This window comes from Selaginella moellendorffii, unplaced genomic scaffold (assembly GCF_000143415.4).
Source record: "Selaginella moellendorffii unplaced genomic scaffold, v1.0 SELMOscaffold_35, whole genome shotgun sequence".
In the NCBI taxonomy this organism is placed as follows: Eukaryota; Viridiplantae; Streptophyta; class Lycopodiopsida; order Selaginellales; family Selaginellaceae; genus Selaginella; species Selaginella moellendorffii.
Genome location: NW_003314296.1, coordinates 715,390 through 723,575, shown reverse-complemented (window position 1 = coordinate 723,575; position 8,186 = coordinate 715,390).

Genomic DNA, 8,186 nt, shown 5'->3' with positions numbered 1-8,186 from the left:
TTACACTCATTGTGATGGTGTTAAGTCAAGTTTCTGACGTCATCCTTAGTATGGATTGGTTGTAGCGCAAATTATGCCAAATGTAACTTTGGGGTTTTTCTCTTTTATTTTATACTTCTTTATATTTTTTCCATTCTTCTCATTTTTATACCTCTTTGTCCCTCTACTTCTATTTTTGCTTTCATCACTTTTATCTCTTCTTTACTTTCTCTTATATTTCCGTTTTTTTCCTTTCTTCCCTTTTCAAATCCCTCAAATAGTCTTTATATTGTAGTAGTTGATTGGTGTAAGTAACCAAAGAGAACGACTTAAGAGATGGTCCATGGGGTTCAAATATAGAGGGAAAGGGCCCATGAATAAAAATGCACCGTATTTTCCAATCGATTAAGGGTCTTGAGATAATTGGGGTTAAGCGTCCTTGGGTTTGAATGGTATTGGGCTAGGTGACCTCCCGGGAAGTCCAAATTCAGGAGCTTACATTTGGTATCAGAAAGGTCTTGGGTCCGACTTTGTTGGTTAGCTAGGGAAATCACACTACATGTTGATTGACATCTGGTAGGTCTAGTATGCTCCGGTTGGGCTCGACCCGAGGGGTAGGGTGTCAAGAGAGTGGGGCTCTCGGGAGAGCTGCGGCTCTCAACTTCCATTCACAAGGGCGTGAACTTGCAAGGAAGTGTAGTGGATTGTAAGAAACAAAAAAAAATGACTCAAGAGACAGTCCATGGGGTTCAAATATAGAGGGAAAGGGCCTATGAATAAAAGTGCACCTTTTTTTCCAATCGGTTAAAGGTCTTGGGATAATTGGGGTTAAGCATCCTTGGGTTTAAATAATACTGGGTTGGGTGACCTCCCAGGAAGTCCAAATTCATGAGCTTACAATCGACTCGTGAAGGAGTATGCCAATCTTTTTGAATTTGACCTATCATCTGGGGCCAATATTTCCATACGTCATCTTATTCCAACTAGGGATGCTCGTCCAATAAATGTTCCAATTTGTTATCGATCATTCAGAGAGGTCAAGATTTTATGTGCAAATAAGAAAATGTTAGATAAAGGTGTTATTCAAAAGTTGTGGAGTCTGTGAGCGTATGAACCTTATTTTGTGACAAAGCCTGATGGGAGTATTTGTTTCTACATTGACTATCATCCATTAAATGAAATGATGATCCCGAATGTGTACCCTTTTCCTCACACTGTTGATCTCTTGGATTGTCTGGGGAGAAGTTGTTGGAAAGTGTATGGTTACAATGTTAAATATTAATATTGGCATAGTGAGATTTTGGTAGCCGTTAAATTGGTTTCAATTTGGACCACTCACTTTTATATATAAGCTAGGGTTTTTGGGCTAATTAATATGTACATTTTTTGTATTCCCTTTCCATATTCCATGCAGTCATACTGTTAGTTTTTTTTATGCTTAACCAGACTTGTTATATTTAAAATATTTTAAAATATTTTAACATTTTTTATTCATTTTAGATTAATCTAAGCACCTTTACGATATAATCGGGTAGCTCTACTATTTAAGTATAGCTTTGGTTCAAAATTATGGTTTCAAGTTTGGTTTGAATATTTCACAATTGCATATAGAGTTGCAAATGGTTTATTAGAATTCTATAGTCAATTGATTTTTATATAATGACTTTGGGTTTTTTGTAGGCATGGTTGCTAGCAACTACGTTGGTAATTCTATAGGAGCTTCAAGATTTTATAATAGTTATATTCAACCAATAAGTTAATTATAGTACTATAGCACAACTATCTATTTGGACTGAATCTAGTCCATCCATTCTTAGGTATAAGCAGGGGTTTAAAGCCTAATTAATATACCTAATTCCATATCCATATAAACATAATTATAATTTATAATCACAAAATTAATATTATTGCATATCAGTAGAATAAACTTGAATATACTAAGAAGTATTTATAAAATTTTATAAATTATAATACAATATTAATTAAATTAAATTAGATAGTAAAATATCTTAGAATAGCCAAGCATATATCCGTTTAAAAACCCAGCTTCTAAAAGATAAAGTAATTTGTAATGTGTTGCATGTAATAACACTTGATTTGCTTAATAGTGGTATTATTTCTATTTATTAATCCAATGATCAAATAAAAGTTTATAATTTATAAATACAATATTAATTTTATTGCATATCAACCATTAGATGGTAAAATAAAAAGAATGTACTATAAAGTTTTTAAGAAATTAAGAAATATAATATAAATTATATAAATTATAATAAATAATAAATATAAATATAAATATAATATAATATAATATAATATAATATAATATAATATAAATATAATATAATAAATATAAATTAAATAAATTAAGAAATATAAGAAATTATAAACATGTTTATAAATTATAATTACAAGTTTAATCTAAATGAATTAAAACCATTAGATGGTAATCTAAGCATATTCTACTACTATCCTATTCCCGTTCAGATTTGTTTAAGAAAACCAAAAAGAATGTCAGGAATCCCCCAATTCTTGCCACATTCCTGACTCTCGCTAGATTTCTGACCTGCAGACCACATTCCTGATTCTCGAGACACTTCCCTATTCCTGACTCTCTAATTTCCTGTACAATTCTTGAGTCTCGAGCCACATTCCTGATATTGATGTGGCGCCTCCTCGACCTCAGCTATATTTAGGCCGTCCTCGATCCAAGAGTGGTGGAGCTTTATCAACTTATAATATATATAGGTTAGCCTTGTTCCATTTTTTCACAATCTGAATCAACGCCAGTTTAAGGTTTTTTCTTTGTTTCCACTAGCTTTTCTCTTTGTCTTTTGCATTTTCCAGTCTTGATCTTGTTGGGGGTCTTAACAGTTTGATTCAGATTGTGCTTTTTGCTTTTGCTTTAGCTCGTTTCAATTGTTTGATTGCCTTTGTCTTTTTCCCCTTTTTTTTCTTTCTTCTTGCCAATGGAGTCTCCAAGCCATCTTGATTTCTTTGCCGAAGTCCTTGCAAAAATCCAGTCTGAGAATACCGAGCTGAAGGTGACCCTTCTTCGCATGCAGCAGGAGCTTGCTTCACTTTCGGCTCAAGGATCCAGCAAAGTTCCTAAACCGAAGGTGTGTTTCCCGGCAAAATTTTCAGGCAAGCTTTCGGAGCTTCGCAGATTTCTGAACCAAATGGAACTGATCTTTGCAATTCAACATCAGCGGTACCCCACTCCCGAGTCTCAAATCGGCGCGATTGGGACGTTGCTCGAAGGTGTAGCTTTGTCATGGTTTTCTCCTCTTCTAGAGAAGAGCATGAAAGGGGTCGTGGTTCTGGAGCTGATGGATCTTCAATTGTTCAAAGAGAAGCTCGAAGCATGTTTTGGCGAGATGGATTGGGTTCGAGTTGTTACCACAAAGATAAGACATCTCTCTCAGGGGTCTCGTCCTGCCTTGGTCTATGCTGTAGAGTTCCAACTCTTTGCCTTGGACACTCAGTGGGATGAGCGGGCCCTGATTGACCAATTTTGTTTCGGCCTCAACAACGGTGTCAAGGATTTGTTGCTCACCATGGAGGATCCCAAGGACCTATCAGACGCCATCAACAAAACTATTCGATGTGACAATCGTCTCTTTGAATGTCGTCAGGAAAGTCACCGCGCCGCTGTTTTTCCGTCCTAGACTCAAGAATCCCAGCTTGAGTCTTCGGGGCATACTCCTGAACCTACTACTTCGGTCCCGATGGATATTTCTGGTACTCCTTGACTCATTAGAGTCCTGCTGAGAAGCAACGTCGAATATTTCATAATCTTTGCCTCTACTGTGCTGATCCTAATCACAAAGCAGTTGTGTGTCCCAAGAAGTCTCCCCGACTGCTCGAGTTCACCTTGCCTCAAAGTCCACTTTTGTTGCAGTCGGGAAACAACCCTGTCCAAATAGAGAAGGAGTTGTCTCTTTGGACTCCCCGAATAAAAATCACTTTTCTTCTTTATCAAGCTCCTCACCACCTTTCATCAAAGCCACCACCAATTCCCACAACTTCCGCGTCCCATGTCTCCTTTCTTTCACCGGACAATCAGGACTCAAGGCTCTGGCGCTACTGGACTCAGGTGCAACTTCCTGCTTCATGGACACGGACTTTGCTACCCGACATCACGTTCCTCTTTCTCCTACCATATGGGATATGAGGGTTGAAGGCATCGGCGGGCATTTTGTGTCTCCATCTTCTGGATTTAGGGAAACGTTGCCCGTTTGAGTACACATCGGGTCCACCGTCACCGATATCGCCTTCAACATCATCAATAGCAAGTCCTCCTCTGTGGTGCTTGGTCTTCCTTGGTTTCAACTACATCAGCCTCAGATTTGTTAGAAGGAATTACAGCTCATCTCTCCCACACCACCATCTCCCACGGCTTCCCCTGCTGTTCATCGAGTCCGAATCAGGAAAAGTTCCCTAAACTCAAATTGGGGTTCTATTCCTGACTCTACGAAGTTTTCACCCTCTTCTTTTTCCTCTCTTCCATCTTACATTGGACAATATCCTCGTCTCATCATTCCATTTAGTCGTACACCTCCTCCTATCTCCACAATCACTATGAAAGAACTCCTTCATGAAGAACCTATTTTCCTTTTTGCTTTGCATGTTTTTCTTGTCAGTCTACCTGAGAAGTATCATAATTTTGGGGATGTTTTTGACAAGAAAAAAGCTAGTGTACTACCTGTTCATCGGCTTTATGATTGTCCCATTGATTTACAAGAAGGAGCGTCACCTCCGTGGGGGCCTATCTACGGGTTATCCCCGTCCGAGCTTAAGGCCCTCAAAGAGTACGTGGATGAGAACTTTGCCTCGGGGTACATTCAGCATTCACAGTCCCTAGCTGGAGCACCTGTCTTCTTTGTCAAGAAGAAGGATTGGAGTTTGTGGCTAGTCATCGATTACCGAGGTTTGAACAAGGTGAATTCGCTACCCCTGATCTCAGACCTGTTGGAACGCCTTGGCGGTGCCCGCTTCTTCACCAAGATTGACCTCCGTGGCGCATACAACCTGATCCGGATCCGGCCTGGTGATGAATGGAAGACTGCATTTCGAACCCGCTATGGCCACTTCGAGTACACTGTCATGCCATTTGGCTTGACAAATGCTCCAGTAGTTTTCCAACACATGGCGAACGACGTCTTTCGGGAGTTTCTTGATTAGATGGTGATCATTTACCTCGATGACATCCTCATCTACTCAAAAACTCAGGAGGAGCCCGACGAACATGTACGCAAGGTGCTGGCGAAGCTGTGAGAACACGGCCTATATGCGAAGCTTAAGAAATGTTCCTTCGATCAGCAGTCTGTGGAGTTCCTTGGGTACATTGTCACTCCTGAGGGTATCACGATGGATCCTGCCAAAGTCAAGATTATTCTCAAGTGGGAGCCTCCACAATCAATGTCGGACGTTCAGGTTTTCCTTGGTTTTGCCAACTTCTACCGCAAATTCATTGATCACTACTCTGACATTGTCCTTCTTCTCACGCATCTCACTCGCAAGGATGTTCCCTTCTCTTGGTCTGCTGTTGCCCAGCACGCCTTCGACACACTCAAGGTAGCCTTCAGTTCTGCTCCTGTTTTGATCCATGCTGATTCCTCACAACCTTTCTTCATCGAGGCTGATGCCTCCGACTTTGCCATCGGTGCTATGCTATCTCAACTCGGAGCGGATCAAGAACTTCATCCAGTCGCTTTCCATTCTCGGAAATTCCAGCCTGCAGAGATTAATTAATCCACGACAAGGAGCTCCTTGCCATCGTGGATTCCTTTGGAGAGTGGCGCCGTTTCTTGGAGGGGGCGGGCTATCAAACAACAGTCTGGACGGATCACAAAAATCTTGAGTACTTTGCCACTTCCCGAGTTTTAAGCTGTCGTCAAGCAAGGTGGGCACAATTCCTAAGTCGGTTTGACTTTGTTATCAAGTACAGACCTGGAAAGCTTCAAGGCCTTCCCGATGCTCTTTCAAGGCGCTCCTATCTCAGTCTCAGGCCTGGTAATCCTACCTTCGATCAATAGGATCAAGTTATCCTCGGTCCTGATCAGCTTCAAGTTATGGCAATTTCCCTGGCCCCTTAGAACTCCTCCTTGATGGATGCAATCAGAAACGATCTTCAATCCGATGATCTCGCCAGCGACATTTTCCCCCATCTTCAGGCTGGACACCCAGTGACTCCCGACTGTCGGCGATTTGACGAGTTTGAGTTCTTAGATGGCTTATTGTACCGTGGGGAGCAACTTTACGTTCCTGAAGGTGACGCTCGAAGGCTGGTCTTGATGGCGTGCCACAATAGCCCGACTGCTGGTCACTTCGGCATTGCGAAAACCTATGAGCTAGTTGTACGGGACTTTTGGTGGCCTCACATGGACGACTACATCAAAGCTTTTGTTACCTCCTGTGACACTTGCACCCAGAATAAGGTACCTCGCCACCTTCCTTCAGGTTTGCTTTGTTCCCTTCCGGTCTCTGCAGGTCCTTGGGAATCCATCTCCATGGATTTCTTGAGTGATCTTTCGAGTTCTGGAGGCTTCAACAGCATTTTAGTCATTGTGGATCGCTTCACAAAGATGGCACACTTCTTGCCATGTACCAAGGAGTTTTCGGGCGAGGACATGGCAAAACTGGTATTCAGGGAAATTTTCCGACTTCATGGGATTCTTACAGATGTGGTTTCAGATCGGGGGCCTCAGTTCATCTCTCATTTCTGGCAACGGTTTTTGCAGCTGCTTGGAGTGAAGGCCAACCTCTCTTCGGCGTATCATCCTCAAACTGATGGGCAGTCCGAGCGAACGATTCAGACGTTGGAACAATTCTTGAGGTGCTTCATCAACTATTATCAAGATAACTGGTTCGATATCCTTCCCCTTGCTGACTTCTCCTATAACAACTCTATTCACTCCTCTCTTCGAATTTCCCCCTTCTTTGCAAACTCTGGCCGAAATCCCCAATTCAATCTCTCACTTCCTTCTCCATCCGAATCCTCTCATTCAAATCCCCGCTCTGAGGCATTTGTCTCCAACCTCCAAGAAATCCACAACTCTATTTCCTTCCACCTCCATCGTGCTTAGGAATCTCACAAAACATTTGCCAATGTCCATCGTCAGGATTGTTCCCCTTACAATATCGGGGATAAAGTTTGGCTCCTCAGGCGAAATATCTCCACCACCAGGCCCTGTCCAAAACTTGATTTCAAACGCCTCGGTCCTTTCCCTATCACTACCATCATTAATCCTGTCACTTATCGCCTTGCACTTCCCTCCTCATATCAAATTCACCCCGTTTTTCACTCCTCTCTCCTTGAGCCTTATATTCCCAGTCCTATTCCCAATCAGGTCATTCCTCCACCTCCACTAGTGCAGCTCGAGGATGGGTCTGAGTACGAGGTTCAGGACATCCTTGATTCCAAGATTTCACGGTCTAAACTCTACTATCTAGTCGACTGGAAGGGTTACGAACTTGAAGAACGCACTTGGGAACCTGCGGATAACCTGATTCATTCTCCTGACTTTGTTCAAGACTTCCACCGCCGCTATCCTTTTCGTCCCAATCCTCATTCTTTTTCTCCATCTCCCATCCCTCGCCGTTCATCTCATCCTCCTTGTCATTCTCATTCACATCCTCGTTCCACTCGTTCTTGAGGAGGGGATGTTGTCAGGAATCCCCCAATTCTTGCCACATTCCTGACTCTCGCCGGATTCCTGATCTGTAGACCACATTCCTGATTCTCGAGACACTTCCCTATTCCTGACTCTCGAGACACTTCCCTATTCCTGACTCTCCGAGTTCCTGTACAATTCCTGAGTCTCGAGCCACATTCCTGATATTGATGTTATGCCTCCCTCACCTTCGCTTGAGTCTCGAGCCACATTCCTAATATTGATGTGGCGCCTCCTCGACCTCAGCTATATTTAGGCCGTCCTCAATCCAAGAGTGGTGGAGCTTCATCAACCTATACTATATATAGGTTAGCCTTGTTCCATTTTTCCATAATTTGAATCAACGCCAGTCTAAGGCTTGTTCTTTGTTTCCACTAGTTTTTCTCTTTGTCTTTTGCATTTTCCAGTCTTGATCTTGTTGGGGGTCTTGACAGTGGACACTGAACATCAAGTACAGCAACCGCCGACGGCACAGAATCCTCGTCTAAAAAATCCACAGATGCTGGAACAATAGGCTCATCAGAAACATGA